This window comes from Bombus affinis, unplaced genomic scaffold (assembly GCF_024516045.1).
Source record: "Bombus affinis isolate iyBomAffi1 unplaced genomic scaffold, iyBomAffi1.2 ctg00000070.1, whole genome shotgun sequence".
NCBI classification, from domain to species: domain Eukaryota; kingdom Metazoa; phylum Arthropoda; class Insecta; order Hymenoptera; family Apidae; genus Bombus; species Bombus affinis.
In genome coordinates, this window is record NW_026108823.1 from 679944 (window position 1) to 706694 (window position 26751).

General features: G+C 36.9%; 2 protein-coding genes and 1 long non-coding RNA gene across 18 annotated transcripts in view; 1 reads left to right on the plus strand and 2 right to left on the minus strand.

Moving 5' to 3' along the window:
* LOC126927031 (G-patch domain and KOW motifs-containing protein-like) overlaps window positions 1-26751 on the minus strand; it is a 730127-nt gene that overhangs the window by 384003 nt on the left and 319373 nt on the right. The gene's annotated exons all lie outside the window — the stretch shown is intronic.
* The window catches only part of LOC126927059 (uncharacterized), a 133340-nt gene that overhangs the window by 100705 nt on the left and 5884 nt on the right, over window positions 1-26751 (plus strand). The gene's annotated exons all lie outside the window — the stretch shown is intronic.
* On the minus strand, window positions 8817-9577 carry LOC126927103 (uncharacterized). Its single transcript, XR_007715162.1, has 2 exons — window positions 9543-9577; window positions 8817-9312 (listed from the first exon to the last, which is right to left on the minus strand). It is a non-coding gene; the product is annotated as an uncharacterized LOC126927103 (long non-coding RNA).

A 26751-nucleotide genomic window follows, 5' to 3' on the forward strand; every position in this document is an offset into this window, starting at 1 on the left:
TCCACATACCGTAATTGACCGGCTCTTGTCTTTTGTCTCAACCAAGACCCGGACGTCCTCTGACGCTTACACACACATTCACATGTACAGTGTAAATGTATCATATTCCCAACAATTATGTTTCTAATTTCTTGTGCTGATGTTTTAGGTATGGTGTATTCCTTGTCGGTTGTGGTAATAGTGGTTTGTGGATCCTCCTCCGTATGACTTTTGAGGTTGCTGTTGTTGATAATGTGTGGTGTGAATGCGTTGCAGAGGTGGTTGGAGAATTCTTCAGCTTGTTCTTCGTTGCTTCTTACCCATGTGTTATCTGCTTTTCTGATTGCTGGGACGGGTATTATTTGCTTCCTTATTTATTTCGTGGCTTTCCATAGTGAATAGCTGGTGTTCTCGTGTGTGGAGAGTATCCCTATGAACTTTGCGAATTCGTTATCGTTGTGCTCCTTTATTTTGTTTTTTATTTCCTTTGCAAGTTTGTTTAAGTGTTTTTTGTTTTCTCGAGTTCTGTATTTTTGCCATTTTGCTTTTGCTTTTCTTTTTTTTCTGATTTTGTCGAGTATTTCTTGCGGGATTGTTATTGTTTGTCTGCTGGTTGATTCGGGTGTAGTGGTTGTCCTTGCTGCTTCTTGAACAGTTGCTGTCAATGTTGCTACTGCCTGTTCTATGTGTTCCGGAGTTTTCAACGGGATGTTGCAGTTTATTTTGCGTTCTATTATTTCTTTGAAAGTTTGCCATTTGCTGGTTTTATTGCATAGTGTTTCTGGTTTGCTATAGTGTATTGGTTTGTTTCTGTATTCAATTATTATGAGTGTATGGTCGGAGCTGAGCTCGAGGTTGGGTGCTATTTTTAGTTTATTTGTGTTTAGTCCCCTTGTAACTGCAAAGTCCAGAAGTCCAGAGTTGTAGTCTCCCGCTGCGATGTACTTGTCCCCTAGGTCCTGGAAGTATTCTTCCCACATTTGTGATGTTATTTTGTGTCGCGGAGGCACATATACTGCTGACAACTGGAAGTAGTTGCTACTAGTTTGAACTGTAACGGTGATTGCTTGTAAATATTCTTTGTTAACTTGGCTGTGTAGATAATGTTTGATATCGTTTCTGACTGTTACTGCTGTCCCTCCGTGAACTTTTCCTGAGGGGTGTTTGGTATCATATATGGTGTAGTATGGTATTTTCATGTAGCTTTTTGTAGTGAAGTGTGTTTCTGAGACAAGTAGTATGTCTATATTGTTACTGTATATGAATGTTTTAATTTCGAGGACCCGTTGTTGTAGGCCGTTTGAGTTCCAGGCTGCTATTTTTAGAGTGTCCGTTTTTAATTTTTTGCTTAGCACGTTTGTAATTAGTTGTAGCATGACTGTGATTTGTTGGGTTTGCTGTCTGAGTACTGCGTTTTGTTCGCTTATCATTCTGGTTAGCATTTCGGTGTTCTTTATGGATTGTTTGAGCAGTTCTTTGATTTCTGCAGTGTCATTGTTACTATTGCTGTGGTATCGGTTGTTTGTATGTGTCGATTGGCTGGTTACTTGAGCATAGCTTAGACCACCAATGGTGTTGGTACTGATGGGTTTGGTGTTTGTTGCTTGCTCTGTATTTGGTATTATTTCAGGATTTGTGCTGTCCTGTTGGGCTTGTGTGTTAGTGATTGTCCTGCTTCGTAGGGGCGGGAACAGTTTACGTTGTAATTGTTTTCTTACTTCACATCCTTTATAGCTGGCTGAGTGGTTTCCGTTACAGTTATAGCATTTAACTTCTTCTATTTTTCCAGAATATGGGCAGTGTATAGTTAAGTGGTTTTTTGCGCACTTGACGCAAGTTGGGCTTCTATTGCAATAATTTTTAGTGTGTCCGTATTGTTGACACCGCATGCATTGAGGTATATCTTTTTTGTGTCGTGGTGGTTCCACTGTTACTATTGTGTTTAGTATTTGTTTGATATCATATATTTCCTTGTTGTTGTTTCTGGGTTCCAGTTCTATTAAGAATAGTGGTAATGGTTGCTTTGTGTCGAATCTTGTTATATTGTTTATTGTTCTTGTTTGATGACCAATTTTTGCTAACTCATCGCTTAGTTTATATATGTTCGTTTTAGGATGCAATCCTCTTATGACAATTTTATAGCTCCTTTCAGTTTTTAGCTGATACGTGTGGTAAATAGCATTTTTTTTCTTGTAATGCTTTTATAACTTTCCTAAATGTTTCTGGGGTGTTTGTTTGAATTTTTACTTGTTCCAGTTTCTCTTAAGGGCGGCTAGCACCCTTCCCTAATCACCAACATGGAAATTGACCAATTAACAGTAACGCCAATTTCCCTCACTTTCCGAATGAAGGCTTTTCTCCACGAATCCGATGATTTCGTGCCCTTGGGCACACCCATCATAGTTTTCCTCGACAGCGTTACCGTGATGGAGAACCACTCTCCGGTACGATCTAAAAGACGATTCAAGTAACTCTCGGATACGTAGTGATTGCCTCGTGCATTAACATTGAGTACAACTTAGACGCTGAGGAAAAGTAGAGTCCGTCATCCCCTTGACCGCGGATTCGTTAGTGAGCCTAGGATCATTGTCATTAGCTTCTCGAGTACCTAATTATCCGATTACTTGTCCAATTCCATCATAGTCATATTTGCACTAGTAAATATCTCCTCTATTGCATAATGATCACGCCTAGCGCCAATAGGGATTCGTTTCACGCCCTCAACCCTAACTCAAATCTTAACGCCGCCCCGACATATATATATATATTAGAAGTGTTAGTCACTTCGACACCCTCCCTAAAAACTCTACATCTCTATAAACAATTACCTCTTAACATCCTTTTTATTTTTCAAACCTAACTTTTGTCTTAAATATTCAAATCTTGGTTTTGGCAACGCTTTTGTACATATATCTGCCAGTTGCTCTTCGCTTGTTACATATGTTACATCAATTTCGCCTCTATTGTATAAATCTCGCAAGAAGTGGTATCTTACATCAATATGCTTACTTCTTTGGTGGAATTCAGGATTCTTAATTAATTTTACGGCACTAGTATTGTCTACACATAGCATATACTTAAATATCTCTATTTTGCATTCGAGAAATATTTTCTTTAGCCACATAATTTCTTTCTTTTCGGATCTCATCGCTTCGTTAAAATCCACTGGTAATTTTTTCGCTACGTACGTTACTGGGTTACCAGAAAAATCGGTTCGCTTGATCTTATCTCTATCTCTCAATTGTCTCACATTCTCGCTAGTTATAAAAGGTTGTTTTTCAGTTTCACTCTCTGCACTTTCATACGTACATACTCTATCGCTCTGTGCACGCACATCTTCGAGCTCGACAATTTTCGGTAAACTTAAATTAACGAATTTTTCAGTTTCTAATTCGGGCTTAAATATTAAGTCACGGCTTAATATTACATTTCTTACGGTCGGCACGTACACTCGATACCCTCGTCCGTCATCTAGATAGCCTACCAAATATCCTTTGTTAGCCTTTCTGTCCAATTTCCTTCTCTTTTCCGCAGGTATGTGTGCAAAGCATTCAGTACCGAAAACTCTAAACTTTTCTACATCTGGCGATTTCCCGTACCACAGTTCATATGGTGTTTTCTTGTCTTGTCTTGTCGGCCGGTCTTATTTATGACATGCACTGCGGTGTTCATGGCTTCGGCCCATAAAAACAGCGGTAGATTAGATTTCGAATATAACATCGACCTTCCTGCTTCTACTATTGTTCTATTTTCTCTTTCTGCGACGCCATTTTGTTCAGGAGTGTATGGGACCTTAATCGTATGCTTAATTCCCTGACTTCTTAAAAATTCTTTAACTTCTTTATTTTTGAATTCTTTCCCTCCATCACTATGAATTTCTTTGATCTTATCATTGAATTGATTTTCGACTTCTATGCAAAAAGTTTTTAACTTTTCGACTACTTCTGACTTATGTCGTAAGAAGTAAATCTTTGTGAATTTGGAAAAATCATCTTTAAACGCAAGAAAATACAATTTTTTGCCTAATGACTCCACTTCCATGGGTCCACATACATCCGTATAAATAATTTCGCGAGGTTTAGTCGCACGCTTGGTTTTCTGGTGAAAACTCGATCTATGGTGTTTCCCGTACACGCAACCTTCACAGAAAAAGTTACTATCCTCTACAACTTTTATATTCGAATTCTTTAAAAATTCCTTAACGTGTCTGATGTTTTGATGACATAGCCGTTCGTGCCATAACTGCAGTGTGTCCGCGTTTGACTCCGCTCTATTGCTAAGATTACAAACTGACGGTATGATAACTCGCATGTCGACCTTATATAAATTTCCAATAACAGAACCCCTTGCTATTATTTTCTGATTTTGTAAAAACATGCAGTTTTTCCCTTCCCTTAGAATACAGAGATCTATACCTCTTCTTGCAACAGATCTAATGGAAAATAGATTTCTTTTCATACCTGGTACATACAAGACATCGTTCATTGTACATGCTACCCATTTGCCGTCCACGAAAGTCTCTACCTTGATTTTTCCTTTGCCGTACGCATCCATGAACGTACCATCGCCGATTTCTATCTTTACCGTGTTATCGAATTTTTCGAAGACGCTGAACCATTCTTGTCGTCCTGTCATGTGATTCGTAGCTCCTGAGTCGATTATCCAAGCATCATGGTTTGCCACTTGTATCGTTGAGGTGCTTCCTAATAGACCAATTCCGCTGTGATCTCGATTTTCAATTCTGGGTTCCTGGTTGTCTCTCCTGTTGTTTCATTTCTTATTTTTGAAGCAATTTTTGCTAGTGTGGCCTTTCCTTTTGCACGTAAAGCATCTAAAGCAATCCTTACTTAGATGACCAACTTTTCCACAGTTGAAACAGCTTGGACCTTGTTTCTCGTATTCACGTTTGCTTGACTGCTTCTGCTGTTCCCTTTTATAATTGCTATCTTTTGTTACCAGCGCCACCGATGTTTCCTGATCGTCTTTCTTCCATCTGATTTCTTCCGTCATCAGCCTGGTACTAAGCCTGTCTAAGGTCTTCTTTTCTTCTTCCACTGAATCCCACGCACTGTGAAAATGGTCAAATTTGTTCGGTAACACCGATAAAATGCGTGTTATCAGCATTTTCTCGCCAATTTCACTCCCAAGAGTTTCACCTTCGCCGCTATCAATTCCAACTTTGATAAGTTGTAAGATACATTTTCAGATTCTTCCCATTTAAAATTGAAGAACTGCTTCTGGACCATACTTAGATTCTCATCCGTCTTCATGTCATATACTGTATTCAACTTTTTTCACATTTCATGTGCTGTTGTGCAACATAAAAGAAGATCCAACGGTTTCCTTCTTACTGAGGTCACAATTAATTTTCTCGCTAGCCGATCTGCCTTCAAAAATCTTTTACGGGCGATTTCTTTCTCCGCACTGTTACCTGGATGACACAGATTTCCTTCACACACGTTGATCAGGTCGTCATCTCCCTCCAAAAGTGTACGCATGACAAAACGCCACTGGAGCCAGTTTTCTTCGCCACGTAACATCTCGATCTTCGCACTTGCTGATTCCATTTTAGCTCTATCACTTACTTTACTAAGCACAATACTTTGACAATTTATTCACTTCGCGTTGCTATCTTACACTTTACAGCCCTGGGCCTATAACCTGCTGAGGTTATTCAGTATATAAAGAGAGAAAAACGCGTGGATAAAGTGTAAGATACAAAATATAAATTGACTTGATAATGGAATACAGGAATACAATTTGAGCTGGTCCAGATCCGCACGCTAGCAGTGTTACTTTATAACACAGTTCCGCCTGGGCAGGCGACCTAAACGGACGTGTGAAACAGTGCTCCAGTGAAAGTGCGGCAAGAGGGAAGAGAAAGGGACAAAGCAAACGCCCATCTACAAAACGTGGAATCATGCAGATTCCACCAATAAAAATAGTTAATTCAGGTGAAACATATTTCATAAATAGAGCTACAGACACTACATATGTAGAGAAAAAAGACGATATTATGGAAGCAACACAATCCGACGGGGAGCAAAACATACCAATACACCAGGAAGAAAGCTGGACGGTGGCAACCTCCAGCAAAAAACGGAAGGTAACCCCGCTCGCAAGCGCGAGGAAAATTGATACATTTGAAAAAAAAAAACAGTGGCTACAAGATATCAAGCTGCATAATCCATTCAGCGCACTGCCAGAAGAGGCAGCAACGGACCCAACGGAAAGTCCGACAAACCGCATTCCCAAACCACCACCGATATACATAGATGCGAAAATAATCGACCCCCTCATCGAACTCCTAAACAACACTGCAGGGAAAGACAACTATGTCATCAAACAGATAAAAATAGACCAGGTGAAAGTGCAAACCAACACCCCAGAAATATTCAGAAAAATTACAAGATCACTAAAGGGAAAAAACGCAGCATATCACACTTTCCAACTCAAAACTGACAAAAGCTACAAAGCAGTAATCAGGGGACTACACCGAAAAACAAATACCGGAAAAATAAGTGAAGAACTGGCAAAAATCGGACACCAGGTAAGGACAATTAATAACATCAACAAATACGATACCAAACAACCATTACCGCCATTCCTAGTTGAACTAGAACCTAGAAACAACAACAAAGAAGTATACGATATAGAAAAATTACTAAACACAATAGTAAATGTGGAGCCACCTAGACATAAAAAAGAATCATCTTACGATACACTGCCCATCAACGGAAAAAATAGAGGAGGTTAAATGCTACAACTGCAACGGAAAACACCCAGCCAGTTATAAAGGTTGCGAAGCTAGGAAACAATTACAACGCAAACTGTTCCCGCCCCTACGAAGCAGGACAATCACCAACACACAAGCCCAACAGGACAGCACAAAACCCGAAATAATAAGAACTAAAATACAGAGCAAGCAACAAACACCAAACCCATCAGCACCAACACCATTGGTGGTCTAAGCTACGCTCAAGTAACCAGCCAACCGACACATACAGACAACCAATACCACGGCAATAATAACAATGACACTGAAGAAATCAAAGAACTGCTCAAACAATCCATAAAGAACACCGAAATGCTAACCAGAATGATAAGCGAACAAAACGCAGTACTCAGACAGCAAACCCAACAAATCACAGTCATGCTACAACTAATTACATACGTGCTAAGCAAAAAATAAAAACGGACACTCTAAAAATAGCAGCCTGGATCTCAAACGGCCTACAACAACGGGCCCTCGAAATTAAAACATTCATATACAATAACAACATAGACATACTACTTGTCTCAGAAACACACTTCACTACAAAAAGCTACTTGAAAATACCATACTACACCATATATGATACCAAACACCCCTCAGGAAAAGCTCACGGAGGGACAGCAGTGATAGTCAGAAACGATATCAAACATTATCTACACAACCAAGTTAACAAAGGATATTTACAAGCAACCACCGTTACAGTTCAAACTAGTAGCAACTACTTCCAGTTGTCAGCAGTATATGTGCCTCCGCGACACAAAATAACATCACAAATGTGGGAAGAATACTTCCAGGACCTAGGGGACAAGTACATCGCAGCGGGAGACTACAACTCAAAGCACATGCTATGAGGGTCAAGAAACCTTACACCTCGAGGCAGAACACTGGAAAAATACATTAGAAATAATAACCTCAATGTTACGCCACGAGGCTTACCACGGGCTGTATTTTCTAACCGTCGCTCGCGGCCCTATAATGTCGCAGTCGGATCGTCTTATCTGACCCCAGGATCATATACAATGTATCGACGAGCGCATAGCTATCGCCAAGCAGCGAGTTCTCGAAACGTCGAATTTTGTCCGTTACGTTTTCCACGCAAGAATAGACATACGTGATCATAGGCGCGAACGGTGGCGTGACCTAAGTATAGTGGGGGTCGTCTTAAAGATGAGACAAAGAAATCATCTAAAGTCGATCAGTTCCTTGTGACGCGTCGAACGTTACACATTGAATCGAATCTAACACATAACGTCTGTCTCAAGCTGTTGCTTGTGCGATAGGTCTCGTTATAAGCAAACCGCTAAACAAACCTTGACTGTTATCTTTTTCGTTTATAATTGTTGATCTTTGACTGAACTTGTTGTTTCGTTATTTTTATTAAACTTTTATCAACCAACCCAGTATAGTTGTTCGTATACACTCAAACCTAACCACCTCTATTCTCGTAATAGAAATAGGGGATCAATCAGTTCGTGGCATCGATTGTTTAATCGTAACGAGAATTTACGACTCTCGTTGACGCGTTATCTAGCGATCGCGTCTCTCTGCGAACGGTTGAAACACACTATGTTTCATGAATTTATTTGCTAACGGTATTGAAACAAATAACAAGCAGAGGACGAACTATCCGTGAACTGTTTTGCCAACGAGTACGCTTCCAATATTTTCTGTTTGAGAAAGCACACTTGTTGCTGTTGCAACTCCAAATATTTTTACAGCCGACGCTTTTGCCATGAATCATCGGCTAACATATAAAATAGAGAAAAGCCACAGTTGATTGTAATGGAAATTTAGAAAACCTCAAACTCGATATAGAAGGGAAAAATAAAGGAAAGGAAGGGAGAGATAATTGGAAGCTTGGGGCCAGGTTTAATTCACTGAAACCGGGCTGCTTGTGTCATCACGAAACAGAATTGCCAGTACGTCATTTCTGTGCTCCCGTCCTCGTAAAAACGGTTTCACACGTTAAGAAAAAACGAATAGGCGGTGAAGAGAGAAAAAAGCAGACAGAGAGCGCTTTTAAAAAGCTGACGAAGCGTGTGTCACGTAAAATAAAAGGAAATTTAAAAGAAAGAAGAAAACTTTATTTTTCCTTCGTTTATACACTTATAAGACACTTCTGAGCTCTAGCCGTGACCGTACGAGACTGAGTCTCTTACAATCTTTTTACTTTCGGTGACATCTGTTCCCTCATTATCCCCACTACCCTGTAGGCGTACGTGACCGTTGCTACGCTTCTAGAACATTTGGTGGAAGGACCGTTAGTCCATAAATGAATCCTCAGGTACTCCGGCAATATACATTGTCGCCAAGGTCGCCATGTGTTTCCCTCATCGGTCCATCGGGTTCGAAGTATGCCAACCGGGACACCATCCTGCCCGCGGTGTGTGTGTGTGTGTCCTGGTTTCTGATGTGATTTACGTTACACGTGCGTTGCCACAACGAGACACACGGTGCTATTTGTCGTTTTAAATTGCGCCGCAACTTGTTTTTGAGATCTTTGCTAGAGACATGTGAAAACACGTTGGAAGTATATTTCTTGTTTTTGTGGAATTTAGCTGGAAAATGAAAAATAACGTAAAACATGTACTTACGACTTACAGGGTAATTGAATGTATACACTGTAATAACCAGCGATTTAAGGCTTTAAAAGATCGAAAGAAAAGAAAAGAAGAAAGATAATATGTTGTGGCAGTCTAACTCGATCTAAGGAAATAGAGAGGCAGGGGGGGTGGGGGCAAAGCTTGTTAATCTGGAAAGAATACAAGCATCAATTTCAAGCACTTACAGGGAATCAAGCGGGCTTGTTAAGGTCGTAAGGTGGACAATTATCCCGTTTTAGGTTCAATCAGCTTAGTCCTACACAAAATTGATCCAATCATGCGAAAACAAATGTATTCTGATTTTTGTCGCAGATATTTCTGGTCTACGCACTCCAGTGCCCGCACAACTGATATTGAAACGCCTGATTTTCCCATATTCTACAGCGACAACATTACCTGATTTTTTACAACCATGAAGGACTCGAAAATACTTGCAATCTTCATCTGTTTGCAAATTATTTTCGTCACTTTCGTCCCGTCAGGGGCTGGTAAGTTGATACTGATTAATTATACCATCGAAATTCTATATAATGGCTACAAAAAATATTTGCATCATCACCCTCATTTCCTAACGAAGCGCGTTTTTTTACCAAGTTTTATATTTCATTTCATAGTATCAAATCTCTGTAGTTACACGAAAGTATTAAATGATAGGAAACTTGATATACACGAATTTAATTAATTAATAAGTTACCGTTAATTAATAAGTACACCGTTAACGCTTGCATGCTGGTCGTTAAAACACATGCTGCGCGAATAGGGTACACAGCGATTCATTTAACTCGCCTTGAATTAGTTTTAGAAAGACAAACATGGACAGGGATAATTTTTGTCACGAGCCGTTTAATTTATTCGTTCATTAGAACGAATTAATTTACACCTGCTGAGATCGCGATTGATGTGACAAATTCGAAATCTTGTTACATATAAATATTTTTAAACAACCACGTCGTAAGCTTTGTATATTTTTGAATCGCAACGAAACTGTTCAGAGAAATGCTGAAATTAGTAATTAGAAAAGGAGATTTCTACGCATCGTTGTAAAACTGTCAGGGAAAATATTCGTGAAACAGTTACGTTGTTACAAGTTCTACAAGAAGAAATATTGAAAATCACGTTCCACTTATTCAGTTGCACGTGTAAAAGGTATCTTGCGTTCGCGCAAAAAATCTCTGCAGGATACATGCTTTATAATAATTGGAGTGTCGAAGTTGTTACGCGGATCGGCGTACACGTACCTTTTAATGAAACTAGGTTACCCATTCGTTATTCGTTCCTAATTTTCAGCTTCACGATTTTTACGCAATAAAATTTTATACACCTGTTCGGTTTATAAATGATTCAATTCAAATTTAACAGAATTAAACTTGAAATAATCATTTGTACTTCATTAAAAGGTTCTTTCAGCATCTCGTTTTAATATTTTTATTGGTAATATTTTGTTGATCGTTATATTTAAATGGAATTTTTCAAAGGAGAGACATTTTAAGGTAGGAAATGGACATACATTTATAATAAGAATTCAGAAGAAAGAATATTTCGTACAGAAAGAAATATTCCGTATGTATAAATAACTACGCTATGAATTTTATATGTATCGGATATTCCTTCTGGTTAATGTATCTGATGTTTTTTCACGCGAGATAGCGTATATTTGCATCTATATGTCTCTTCGTTTCTCAGTAGTAAAACTTAGCATTCCTGCGGCTGATAAGTAGTTACGCACTGACAACGAGAAACATAAAATGAGTAAGAAGCATGAGACATTCTATAAGAAAAATAAAGTTGTTTTTATCTTTCATTGCATATTCGTCAGAATATTGTTAATAAATATTTAAGTTAAGATTTCAGTTGAAATAAATACATAGGATACATAGGATACATTTATTTATATATGTATCTATGAACGCATTTGACATAAAATTTTGATAACGACTAAAATTATATATTCTGATATTAAATTAATTTAATGAGAATAAAAAACTAATTTTTTTAAACAAGATTTTGTATAAAGTTATATTTATTAGGAAAAGTTTGTTCATCCCTTTATAATATGATAGGATTAGACTCATTGCTGTGCAAATCATTTCATGGAATAGTATATGTGTGCGTGTATGTTCTAAGTTTTTATTATAAAAATGCTAAATGTACTAGGAGATGTTTTTAAAAATTCATAGATTTTTCTTCATCAAACATATCAATCGTTATATTGAAAAGTTAATTATCTTTTATTTGTTTCGAGCTGCACATTGATTGAGACATTCCTGTTGGTTATAATTGCGAATTTAACGCAACGAAGTTGTTTGAATCCCTTGCAAGCATGTAAATATATCGTCGAATTAATTGGTCAATTACTTGAGGTTGGAATTGAAAGAAAGGGAAAGATGGAGGAGAAGTCTTGCGTTTGAATGCGGGACACTTTTAAAGCCCACAGTTCGCTGAAATTGCCAGAGAATTCAATTAAATGGCAAATTAAACCATTGAACTGAATCTGTTTCCAATCGCGAGCTTAGAAATTCTATCCTTTGAATTTTTATATCAGTCAACTTTCTTTTTGTACGTACGGTAACGAATATAATTCATGAATTAATGAAGTATGTAATTGGATGAAAGTTCTTCTTCCTGGATTCAGTTTAGACTAAGAAAAATTATATAATAACGAAATTATCAACTTAAAATTGATAGAGTGTGATAGTTTATTTTTTTTTTTTTTTTTTTTTTTTGCGTGAGGAGGGGAAAATGCTGTTACGCATACCCAGTGATCCGCATCACTGGGTTATGTGGGACTCGGGCGGATGTTGTTGCCATACCCACTAAAAACCCCTCCTCCTTTTTCCTTTGCTTCGAGGACAGACAACCCCGGTAAAACCTGTCGGCAGTCATCAGGGTTGTCCTTTCATGCCCCGTTGTATCTTCTTCTTCAGGCAGTTATTCTGTATATTCTGTATTGCTCTCGTCATCTTCTCAGCTAGTTCAGAATACTGGGCTGATCACCTTCTGTGGTTCTTTGTTGTCTTGTATCTCTGCCTTCATTACTCCGCGTAGTTGTTGTTGCTCTCGTTCTCCTCCTTGCTTCCTTCAAGGCCTTCGCTGTCACCCTCCTGTGAGGCATGACGGTCTTGCGAAATTACCTGAATTTATCTCAGCTCTCGTTCTTGGCGGTCACCGTGGCGATCAGATTGTCCACGTCTATGTTCTCGCCAAGAGCGTTCTCCAGCTCAATCCTTCTGTACGTTCACTTCGGGCACGTGAAGAGGGCGTGCTCTGCATCGTCGTTAGGGTCTTCACAGTCGAGACAGTTGCTGTCGCTGCTCTTGCCAATCCTCTTCCTATAGACCCCAAAACTCCTGTAGAGGTGGCCGTGTGTTCGTTATATATTTATTGGACGTGCGTGATAGTTGTAGTAGTTGGGCCTGGTCCGCTGTAATTGTCACTGGGGGCTGTAGATGTCGCTGCCGTCGTCCGACACTAGTTAGTGCCGAGTGGTGGTATTTGGCTTGTCGAGTGCCGCCACAGTACCCCTTACCAGTGATAGCGTTAGAATCATAGTGTAATAAACCGTCCAATTGTCCAATTGTTGTCCAATTCGTGCGGATGTTGCTCGAAGTCTTCAATGTGGCGGTGGATACCTGTCAGTACGGTGCGGGCGTTCCGCGTACGGTCGTAGGCCTCTGTTCCATTTTTTAGTATGACGTGCTAGTGGTAATGCCCATGAACTTTTGCGACGGCCACATCACTCCTGGCTTGGTCGGTCATCGTTTCGTACCCAGTCACCTGCATGCGTGAGTCGGCGGTGAGGGGTCGAGTTTTTGTTGAAGGAAGGGCCGTTCCGTGTTCGTCGTAGCGGTAGGGTCCAGCTTGCCACAGGTCTAGATTCGCGATGATGGAAGTTCTCAGTAATGCTATCGCGGTCAGACCTCAGTTTTGCTGTCGATCACGTCGGGGTCACCAATGTAGAGGTGGCCGTGTGTGCGTGATATATTTATTGGACGTGCGTGATAGTTGTAGTAGTTGGGCCTGGTCCGCTGTAATTGTCACTGGGAGCTGTAGATGTCGCTGCCGTCGTCCGACACTAGTTAGTGTCGAGTGCCGCCACACTCCCATGCCCGGTTAACAGCTGCATGGTGTGATGATCGATGTCCATCTTCTTTTTGGTAAGTAGCAGCGCACTCGGTATTAATTTCCTTGCGCCTCCAGTTCCTCCTTCAGCTCGTTGCCGTCATCCGCGCCGATCCTGGTCTTATGGATCTTGTTCCACTAGTAAGTCTCTCCGAGCATCTTTATCTTTATGTAGATCGGGAGATTCCCGGTCAACACGCAAAGTGCCGCGTGGGAGACGGTACAGTATGCCGTCGTTGTTATGCACAGGGCCGTTCGTTGTGCCCGTTTCTGCTTCTTCCTGTTCTTATCGGTATTCGCTAAGCTAATTCTTCTTTCTGAACCCATACTGCCTCCGATGGAACGGGTCCGTTCCGATGCATCTCTCGATGATCTTCATAAAGCATTTTTCCCAGATCTTGCTCATGGCTGGGAGTATGCTTATCGGCCGATACGCGTTAGGGAGACTGGGATCCTTTCCCGGCTACCTTAGCAGTATTACTCTGGCCGTCTTCCAGCAGTCTGTTTCCAGCTTGCTTCCAGCTCCTGCTTCCAGCAGTCCAGGAGTCTTCCATCGACTCCTGCAGCCATCTTGGTGTTCATTCTTCCGGCGCCATCGTCGACATCGCCTTCGCCGATGACGACGCTGAAGCTGATGTCTTCTTCTTCTTCGGTCTCTGCCTCTTCGCGGCCCTCATAATGGGAGGATCCGTGTCCCATGGTGAATAGCCTCTGTAGGACTGCTTTCACCATGTCGATCGGCATGTCGTTGGTTGGTTTCTTGCTTTTGCATCTCTTCATGACTGTGCGATAGAGTTTGCCTTCTTGCTTTTCTGTATGGATGGAAACGCGTTCGAAAAGTAGAACGGAGTAATTAGCGATGCACGATCCCAGGCTGGTGAATATTTTTCCATCGGGAGAAGTCAGGTCGAGCGGTACAAGATTTATATGCTCGTTCTGCCAGTTATTTCAAGGTCTGTGACGCGATAGAAAATGAACATAAATGAATAATAAATGTATTACAGCCATAAAGATTGCTTGATGTACGCCACCGTTTTTCCCCTATTTCTCCGATACAATTTTCCTTTTTTTTTTTTCTTTGCCAAACACTTTACTAATCGGTACGTATTCGAATTATCCTCAATTATTCTCGGTTGTTTCCGTTTCCTTTGGATTTACATAAGTACTCGTTTGATGTACGTGCAGAGTGAGATAATAACTATTAACAGCTATAAAATAAGAAGCGAAAATACGTTGAAACTCGACATCTAGATTCGCGAGACTTTGCAGAGCTTCGAAACTCTCGTGTTTCAAACCTAATAAAAAGTTGTAGAGGGAGAATTACATTGCGAGATCTGTTAAGGAAAATCGTATCGTTGTAATAGGATTATTTCAGCGAGGGAAATTCCGTGTTGCGTGTAACGCGTTGCAAAGCCATGAGCTTTCTTTCGGGTTAATATACATAATCGCCTTATCGAACTTTCCATCTAAACCGTTGCGCTCACACGTGAATTTTGCATTTCAATCTTCTTACTTGCAGTCCAATCCAGTTTAGTGTGACTAAGCTAAATGTTTCAGCCCTTCCAGGTAGAGTATGTATTATAGAGAGACGTACAACTCTATGAAGGGGAGATCAATAAATTGGGTTATCTTTAAATCACTGACAATTATTTCATCGACACGATTTCACCGACAGCGAATCCACCGGCAATGTCTATCAAAGTTTATTTACCGATACACCGAGTGAAATCACCCACAATCATTTCACCAATATTCTCCTTTGTCGATAATTATCATGCTTGCCACTACATGTTATCGTTGATTATATGTCTTTATTTACACATTCGTTTACGCGCATAACGAGATAAACGAAGAAACGAAAATGATATGTTGTCATGATGTATTGTTAAATTACTAATTAACACGAGTTATATATCTACCTACATGAGAGCTTCTAAATATCAATTATATTTCATGAAAGCACACAAGCTATTTTGCTATACACAAATAGAATTATAAGGAAATGTTACGTTCTAATGATTTAACGAAATCTATTCCTCTGTACATTTGACATTTCTGTATTATTACTTGTGTACTTTCTGCTCTTGTTTACGTCATCGGAAGTAAAAATACGTTAAGCGAATCAGCTAATCTATTTGAGCGATTCAATGGCTCGGTCTTCTCTTATGCGACTACCAAGCAGAAGATAAGTTCTTGGTTATATAACATTTTATAACATCCAAATTAACTTTTTTTTCTTTTTCTTTTTCTTTCTCTTTTTCTTTTTTTTTCCCTTTTTCTATTTCTTTTTTTCCTTTCTTTTTTTCTTTTCTTTCCCTTTTTCTTTTTCTTTTTTTTCCTTTCTTTTTTTCTTTTTTTCCCTTTTTCTTTTTTTTTCCTTTCTCTTTTTCTTTTTTTTTTCCTTTTTCTTTTTTTTTACGTGGAGGACACCAAGCCACTTTTGGGGGGGGGGGAGTGGCGTGGTAGTGAACATCCAAATTAACTGGGGCACTAATTAGCTGAAGCTTCTAGTCAAACCAGGTATCGGTCTTTGTACGCAAAGGCATTCATTACAATCGTTTATAGTTTGAAGAAACACCGTTACAAATTCGTGATATAAGAGAAAGCGATTCAAAACTCGGATTCATTTGTTGGAACGACGCCGTGGGCAAAAGTACATAATGGAAAACTTTCTTCCAAGACCAATTCATAGCGCTGACGTAATTAAAATGTGACGATATTGCCAGCGACGTTTCTCCAAATAGACGACTAACTTATTTACGAATTGCCGCAACACGATTGCCGCTGGTAATACGGTTAGTAATCACTTTATTGAATTTTCGCTTGACGTGACATCGTCGAGTTCCTAGAGAGATTCTTCTCCCTTGTAAAACTATGTTTCTGCAACGACTGTATTTGTTGAATTACCGTTCGTGAACAAGTCCTTCTCTTTATTACGTGTAATAGATTCTTCTTTTTAAGTTTTAAATTACATTGGTAATTTTCTATAATTTATTACTCGAATATGGTAATTTGTTCTTAAAAAGTTTGCTTTTTCTACAATTATTTTACTACAAAACCCATCAAAAACATGATGTATGTATATATACCCTCAAATATTATCGGTTTATTCTCAAGCTATAGTTCAATTTCGGAAATTGCCAATTAAAATCATAAAAAAAAAACACAGAAAGTTCGTTAAAATATGCGATTTTCCAATCAAGATATAGAATTTATTCGAGTAATATAGATTACAGTAGCGATGGTGACGGCAACGATGAATGGACTGATTCTTCGTGCGAAAATAAATTGGAAGCGCAGAACGATGCATTGTTTCAGGGAATATCGATTTTCAAGCATGGTTTTAAAGTACGTGTGCGCGTGTCTAGGTTTGTTAATTAATGCCGCTCCCAGGTTTTCAATATATAAATGTGACACCTACATATCTTTAAGCTTAAAACAATTGGACTAACAATTTCATTAAATTTAAATCAATATTTATCTTTTTAAACGCAACAATATTTTTAATGACAACTTCACATGTAAATCAAGTGCATACATATTCGATCGTTCTTGAAAACCTGATTCTCTGCGAAGAGAAAAAATCCTTGAATAAAGATTTGATCTACGTTTTATATGCTACGTTTTACATCCACCTCTTTTCAGATATACCCCTCTATTTAAAATCATAGATCGTCACACACTATAGGTATTTCCCTGAAAAGTTAATGTCGTTTTGTATAAAAGCCAATTCAAAGGGGAAGGAAATTCTGCGAAAAATTCTTTCAGATTTCCCTATGTTTGAGCTCGAATCAAAGCAATCTTGTATAATAGGATAGGATGATAGGATGATTCTGTATTATTCCTTGTGTACTTTCTGTTCCTGTTATTTACAATAGGATGATTATGCGTTTAACTTCTCATAGAATCTCTCTGATTCCGTATGATATCATCAGTGTTTTTGAAATATGTTATTGATGTCGTAACGTCAACCGTTTCCAGTGCAAATTCAATTTTGAATCGCAATTTCCATGTTTGCGTGGCAAAAGCGTAAAATCGATAACGCACGCAAACATGTCTTCTTTGCTAATGGCGTACTATAAATATAAATATTTGAATAAATATTGCGAATTTCATATTGCTAAAAGATTTATACTATTTGCTCGTAAATAATCGTCGGATCTATATTTAAGTTGAAACTGCTGCATTAGATCTCTTTTCTTACTTAAAATTATTTGGATTGGTAATTTGGATGTAACATGTAATTTATTCTTCCTTTATAAATAGTGTACAGAAGATACCAATTCAAAGAAATGGAAGGAAAGTCTAAAAGCAAAGAAAATCTACAGGAAGATAAAACGTTCGAGCCTTGCCAGGCTATATAGGATGTTAAGTAATTTCATTTTGACAATGGTCCAACATCATACTATGCATAAATTTAATATTAATATAAGCAGGTTTCATGCCATGTATTACATCTAACGTATAAGCACAAGCCCTGGTTTTAAATGCCTTATAGTAACACCGAAAAGATTATTCAGTTGGATGTCTGACTCAACATCAATATTTTACTTAGAAGATAATACGTCGAGAGCATGTTGGTGGATGGAATGGGAGATGAATGAAGGCTTACTTCTGTAAAATACGTAAAATGGTAGTCGGAATGAATTTTGGCGCTTGGGGACAGAAAAAGAGCTGACTGATACTGTCATACACCTGAATTTATAAAATTTTGAAAATCGATGTAACCTTTGAACTTTATCGTATTCTGTTTCATAGCACAAATTATTGTTCCCGAAATGTACGTTTAGTGTTATAATATATTTGACCAACGGTTCTCAAATACTAGTTTTGCAAAAGCAATGGTGGAATTGGAGCAATTCTTTCTTCTTTCATTCTTTGAATGACCTGGATTTTCGAGTAGTCTAGTGACGATTGATCCGTACAATTAATCGATTTCTTTTTATTACACAAGTGCAAGAGATTCCGCGTTGGACGCCGATGTTGCGAGTTCGAATGCCTGGATGAGGTTGGCACTGAGTATTGGTCCGGATCTGATGTGGTTATCGTCGATAGTTCACCTAAACTTGAAAAACATAGTGTATTGTGGACGCTGAGCTTAGTGATGGCAATTGTAATATTTTAATTTCTTTTATTCTATATTTTCGACTTCTTTTTTCGAGTAGAATCATCAATTTTCCGCTTGTACTATCAATTACCAACCAGCCTGTATGACAAAATTCTATTTTAAACACCAAACTCGCCACGAGTGGCTATTTTGTTTACGAAATTAAACGAATTTAATAAATGAAATGGCCAGGAAGGAACTACAAGTGACCGTCAAACTATTTTTATGCTTGAAAAGTAATTCGCAAAGTAATATAAAATAATACTACTGATTTGTGTCAGAATTTTTCAGAATTTTTTCTTAATCTCTTGTTTTTTCCCTTCAAATTTATTATTTATTATTTATTCGGTGTCACGAAAACCGATTAAATATTAAATATCTTAAATATAGATTGAAATGAAAGCTTGTCAGTTCTCGTTCAGTTGTCACTTCAAAGTTGTTAGTTCAAAGGTTCTCGTACATCATAAAGCAAGGGATCAAATCTTTAACTTATTACAAATTAAATCTTTTATTGTAATTGCGAAACTTATGAAAGTACCAAGGGAAACAAGTAGGGAACATGAACTGCTCAACGAACCAAAGAACGGCTCAGTGACAAAATTAATAATGTAAGGATCACAAATATTACAACATTACACTCTTACATCACATAATAGTTCTCTGTACAAAAGATATATAGCGAATCGACTTTTCACAACGATAAGAATCAACAGAACCAATTAAGACCAGGCGAAACTCTCATAAGACAACAATATCAGAGGGATCAAATCAGCGATTTTAATCTATGTTACAAATTATAGTTATCAAGAATAATTGCTCTTTTCACGAAAATTATGCTGATGACACACTCACAATGCATTTTATATTTGGTAGTCGGATGTGCTCGTGGTCATCAGGAGTATAAAGTCGACGTTTTTAGAAAATGACAGCGCTGTCGGGTTTTAAAAGCTTTTATTTTTTTATTCATCATTACGAAGATTGTGATGGAAGAACGTAATGGGGTAAAATCTGACGATTCCTTAATGAAGAATGCTTAAAGAGATTCTATAGAAAACGGTGATCGTTTCGTTGGGTAGTTCATTCGAATTTATTTATTTTATTATTGATTATTGAGATAGAAGGGTCGAGAGCTTGGTGGAATATCAACTTTGACGCTTCAACGCTTCATCTCTTTTCAAGCTCACCAGTCACGAATCATGGTTCACTGAATATATCTTTTTGGAAAATCTTTTTTGGATTTTCGTACGAGAAACATGGTATGTTTGACAAGGGATTTTCTTTTGAGGTAATTTAGAGTGACAAAAAGGTCTTTCTGTTAGGTAGCTTGTCGATAAAAATGTTTTATTAATAACGTAAATGGAACGAGTAGTTACGAATTTAAATAGAATATGACCAAATGGAATATATATCTTCTCTTCGACTTTCATAAGCTGAAAGCCCCGTATCTAAATTTTATCTTAATTATTTGAAGCAAAAGGTATGTTTTCTGAAACTTTCGTTTCTCGTGATGAGTACATTATGATGCAATAAAAAATTTTGTCTGAAAATTATACTCAAGATCAATTTCATGATCCGTTTTCTCTATCAGATCTCCATCTTCCACAGCTATAACAAATAATTTTTTGACACTCTATACATTTAACATCGATTATAATTCTGATAATTGAAACACCGAACATCAATGTGTTTATTCACTACGCCAACACAGATAACAATTAACATTGATATATAATATATATTTGACGATATATATCTGAAAGAATAGAAATTTCATTTAATCGACTATATGACCATACTCGGTTAAGTACCAACAACGACTATCTATCAACCTTATCTTACTTCCTCAAAGATATAGAAAGACTTTAAAAATTTCAGCCATGTGATTTGGTCCTTTAAAATTTAGAAGTAATATAACGATAAAATACCATCAAAACCTTTAAATTTCCAATATTCAAGAGAAACTTGAAATCTCGTTTATTTACTCAGCAACAAAATCTTATTTACCTTCAGAGAACCTATACAATTTTTGCACAGCTCAATATCTCTCCTTTAAACAAAACATCAAAGTATGTTGTTCCTAACTTCAAAGGGCTCAACTCAATTTTTTGATCAATTTCTCTCGTCCTATACGCTCGTTTCAAAGCTTATAATACCATCTACACCTTTGCCTTGTGTTCCATCCATGGTTCCTATGCATGCAATTTTATTATTATTGTTCCAAAGGATCTTCGCATTTCTGTTTCGCTCGTGATAGGTATTCACATCTGTTTTACCGTGCTGTTTCATCTTCTGGGAACGATATGGTCGGAAATGATATGATGTTGAATACGCACAGGTCGTTAAACGAGAATTAATTCAAGATAGATTCAAACGGAGTTAATTAAGTGATCCCAATTCCACAGCCTTGGGGGCTGAACGCGTTTTCCTTCCGAACGGTTCGTTCGTGTCGAGTGATGCAAATTTCAGCAAGTGTTTCACCTACGTGTTTACTATTAAATTTATTTCTTATCTATCTATATCTTATCTTATGAGAGTTTCGCCTGGTCTTAATTGGTTCTGTTGATTCTTATCGTTGTGAAAAGTCGATTCGCTATATATCTTTTGTATAGAGAACTATTATGTGATGTAAGAGTGTAATGTTGTACTATTTGCGATCCTTACTGTATTAATTTTGTCAGTGAGCCGTTCTTTGGTTCGTTGAGCAGTTCATGTTCCCTACTTGTTTCCCTTGCTACTTTCATAATTTTCGTAATTACAATAAAAGATTTAATTTGTAATAAGTTAAAGATTTGATCCCTTGCTTTATGATGTACCAGAACCTTTGAACTAACAACTTTGAAGTGACAACTGAACGAGAACTGACAAGCTTTCATTTCAATCTATATTTAAGATATTTAATATTTAATCGGTTTTCGTGACACCGAATAAATAATAAATAATAAATTTGAAGGGAAAAAGACAAGAGATTAAGAAAAAATTCTGAAAGAGACACAAATCAGTAGTATTATTTTATATTACTTTGCGAATTACTTTTCAAGCAGAAAAATAGTTTGACGGTCACTTGTAGTTCCTTCCTTGCCATTTCATTTATTAAATTCGTTTAATTTCGTAAACAAAATAGCCACTCGTGGCGAGTTTGGAGTTTAAAATAGAATTTTGTCATACAGGCTGGTTGGTAATTGATAGTACAGGCGGAAAATTGATGATTCTACTCGAAAAAAGAAGTCGAAAATATAGAATAAAAGAAATTAAAATATTACAATTGCCATCACTAAGCTCAGCGTCCACAATACACTATGTTTTTCAAGTTTAGGTGAACCATCGACGATAACCACATCAGATCCGGACCAATACTCAGTGCCAACCTCATCCAGGCATTCGAACTCGCAACATCGGCGTCCAACGCGGAATCTCTTGCACTTGTGTAATAAAAAGAAATCGATTAATTGTACGGATCAAGCGTCACTAGACTACTCGAAAATCCAGGTCATTCAAAGAATGAAAGAAGAAAGAATTGCTCCAATTCCACCATTGCTTTTGCAAAACTAGTATTTGTGAACCGTTGGTCAAATATATTATAACACTAAACGTACATTTCGGGAACAATAATTTGTGCTATGAAACAGAATACGATAAAGTTCAAAGGTTACATCGATTTTCAAAATTTTATAAATTCAGTTGTATGACAGTATCAGTCAGCTCTTTTTCTGTCCCCAAGCGCCAAAATTCATTCCCACTACCATTTTACGTATTTTACAGAAGTAAGCCTTCATTCATCTCCCATTCCATCCACCAACATGCTCTCGACGTATTATCTTCTAAGTAAAATATTGATGTTGAGTCAGACATCCAACTGAATAATCTTTTCGGTGTTACTATAAGGCATTTAAAACCAGGGCTTGTGCTTATACGTTAGATGTAATACTTGGCATGAAACCTGCTTATATTAATATTAAATTTATGCATAGTAGGATGTTGGACCATTGTCAAAATGAAATTACTTAGCATCTTATATAGCCTGGCAAGGCTCGAACGTTTTGTCTTCCTGTAGATTTTCTTTGCTTTTAGACTTTCCTTCCATTTCTTTGAATTGGTATCTTCTGTACACTATTTATAAAGGAAGAATAAATTACATGTTACATCCAAGTTACCAATCCAAATAATTTTAAGTAAGAAAAGAGATCTAATGCAACAGTTTCAACTTAAGTATAGATCCGACGATTATTTACGAACGAATAGTATAAATCGTTTAGCAATATGAAATTCGCAATATTTATTCAAATATTTATATTTATAGTACGCCATTAGCAAAGAAGACATGTTTTCGTGCGTTAAATTTAAAGGTTTTGATGGTATTTTATCATTATATTACTTCTAAATTTTAAAGGACCAAATCACATGGCTGAAATTTTTAAAGTCTTTCTATATCTTTGAGGAAGTAAGATAAGGTTGATAGATAGTCGTTGTTGGTACTTAACCGAGTATGGTCATATAGTCGATTAAATGAAATTTCTATTCTTTCAGATATATATCGTCAAATATATATTATATATCAATGTTAATTGTTATCTGTGTTGGCGTAGTGAAAAAACACATTGATGTTCGGTGTTTCAATTATCAGAATTATAATCGATGTTAAATGTATAGAGTGTCAAAAAATTATTTGTTATAGCTGTGGAAGATGGAGATCTGTTAGAGAAAATGGATCATGAAATTGATCTTGAGTATAATTTTCAGACAAAATTTTTTATTGCATCATAATGTACTCATCACGAGAAACGAAAGTTTCAGAAAACCCCTGGATCGTAAATGATTCGTTCTTTTGAAAAAAGCTGTTTAAAATTTCTTATACTAATCCCTATACTAATTGTGTATACTAACTGTATTTAGTATATTATGTTATAAATAATGGTTAATATAAGTATCAAAATAAATAGACAACAATTAATTAGATAACATCGTAATAACATAATATAATATAATGGGCGTAATCATATACAGTAAAACTTAGAAAATATGCTCTGGATGAATTCGGTGAAAATTATCCTTTGTTCCGTGGTATATATAGGCAAAAACGAATGGTAGACCGCAGCATAATAGTTTCCAACAACATTCTCAATATTAAGGATATCAACATCTTAGATTTAATCAAAGCCGCTGGAATACGCCAGATATTTCATATCTGACTTAAACATGTACAGTGACGAGCGAAAAAAGTAAACACATAAATGTAAAAGACTAATTTTTCAAGTGATCGGTAAAGATTAGGTAACAGTAACTACAAGTTATTATTAACGAAATGTAATAGTTAATTTTCATTAACATTAATAATGTACAAAACATTTTACAAAAATGGACATCTCAAACCATGTTTACAGTTTTGCACATTAATTATACTCGTCGAATCAAGGTTTCAACATAGGTATTTCGTCCACTAGTACTACTTCACGTTTATTATATCCAATAGAATTAACTACTATTTAGGTAAATTATTTTGTGGAATGGTCAAATAATGCTCTTTTCTCATTATACCTTCGACATTCGCTTTTTACATAAAATCAACGGGCTGTGTTTACACTTTTGCTTGTCACGGCGTATCAAGGAAGATTGAAATATAAAGTAATTCGCACAAAAAAGTAGATATTAGTATTGATGTTATTGTATTCCATATTTGACCTTAAAATATGAATAAAATCAGTCTAAGTATTAATGAAATTTCAAACATTTTTTCTAAAACAACGGAACTTTCCTTTCTAATGAGCACTATATGATGCAATAGAAAAACAATTTGACACTGAAAATTGTGGTCAAGATCAATTTTGCGCTACACTTATTTAACCAATTTTCATCAAATCGAAGGTGTAGAATGGCTTGAAAAAAATACCGCGATAAATACTTTTTTGACACTTTGTACAAAGTTGTATATCAATGTGTATATCGATACACATACTCTGTATGTGCATATCCGTGGTATATATATCCGTTTTTCGAAGCAAAATGTCATCTACCTGATCAAAAGAGCAAAGCAAAAACACTACATAGAGGGTTTGTTACTGTTAACACTCTCTATTTCCGTGCGTAAAGTATCCAACCAGATATCCAGGAACAGCTTTCAGGGAACGAGATTGAATATTTGATCGAATATATTTAATATGGCAATGTTACGTATAACAATATACGTATGGAATTTTAAAAGTCACGAGGGTTGCAGCGGACTCAATTTTAATGTACATTAAACATTTTGCTCATTGATGACCTTACCTTAATTTTTTTCTCCTTCCTCGCTTTCTTCTCCTATGGGAGTGACACAGCAAGATTGATAGTAACAAGCGATTTCATTAAAACACAATCTCCTTTTCCATTTGATGAACACGATACGAGACGAGGGAATGATTTAGGAACACGACTTTCGAGCGGTTTCAACAACTATTAAGTTTCATTTATAGCAACGAACACTGCCAAAGACGTAATCAATAAGATTCGCGTAGGTGCCGTAGATGACGTAGATGAAAAAACGTAGATCAAACGTAAATGACGAAATTATACATTAATTTATTTTAACGCGTTAAAATTACGCTAATGACAGTTGCTCCATTCAATTTGTTCACATATTTGAGCCCTATATGGAACAAAGTGAACGGAGCATCTGCAAGCGTGTTAACCGGACAACGACGAATTTTCACATCTACTCCTCGAAGCTTCACATATATCAATGACCACTGCCGTAGTCATGGACAAACGTAGATGACGAAGTTATGTATTGATTCACTTTAACACGTTAAGATTACGCTAGTGACACTTGCGCAGTACTATTTGTTCATATATTTAAGCCCTATATGCAACAAAGTGAACGTAGCATCTGCAAGCGTGTTAATTGGACAACCACGAATTTTCACATATATTGCACGAAGATTCGTATATAACAATGATCACTGCCATAATCATGGTCAAACGTAGATGACGAGATTATGCATTAATTCACTTTAAAAATTACGCTAGTGACAGTTGTGCCGTTCTATTTGTTCATATATTTAAGCCCTATATGCAACAAAGTGAACGTAGCATCTGCAAGCGTGTTAGTTGGACAACGACGAATTTCGTTTCGCAAACACGGACACGTGAAACATTTTGAAGTTACGTGGACGCGAGAGTAATTCGTTCCCTTAAATTGCTCAATTTCCATTTCTTTCGCCATGTATATTCGAGTATTGCATTTGAATGGCAGAGCAGTGGGAAGTAACGGCGCACGTCGTTGATATATCGACAGGAACATGAATTCTTTTTTCATAGGATGAATACTTTTTTCATCGAATTATTAAACCGAATCAAGTTTTCAAATCCAATCATTTAATTTCATCGTTTTACATCGAACGTTTCAATCTTTTTTCTTTTAAATACTTTACCTATATTTCATCTCGTTGAATATTCCATATTTTTAATGCTACTACCACTTATTGGTAATTTCAAATATGTAATTATCGTTCTGAAGTTAGAAATTCGAAATAACATTCGTCAGTATATGATTCTACGTTTTATATAGAGTAATAAAAATGATACAATGAGTTTCGGTAAATAACCAATAAAAATTTTTGTTCCTTTTTCTTTTTCTTTTTTTTTTGGTTTTATGTATCCAAGGTCGAGAATAAACTATGTGCACGTTTCCTCTCGTTTCTTGTATTTTTATGAGGAATTCAGTCTTTTTACGCCACAAGAGTCTCAACGTTTTCGTTTTCACGCCTACGTTACGCTCGTTAAACACGTTCCAACAAGACCATGAATAAGGATAACAGCTTTAATGTTTTCACATGTGTTAATTTATTATTTTAGACCTTAAATATTTTATTTATAAAATCTTTATTTAAACAAGTTACCATTGTCGCTACAATAAATCAATGAATGAAATCAGTTTAAATTTAAAATATCATTTCATAATTTCTCGTCACTTGTATCTAAAAACAACAAAAAAAACGGTGTATCCACATCGGATAAATTAATACGCCCCGACGCAAAATAAAACCAAGACGCACAGCTCTGTGGAATGCCAACAGTCTAGCGCAACGCAAACTTGAACTAGAACTCTTCCTAAAACACCAGCAAATCGACATAATGCTCATAACTGAAACCCACTTCACCGACAAAAACTACCTGAACATAAACGGATACAAGTT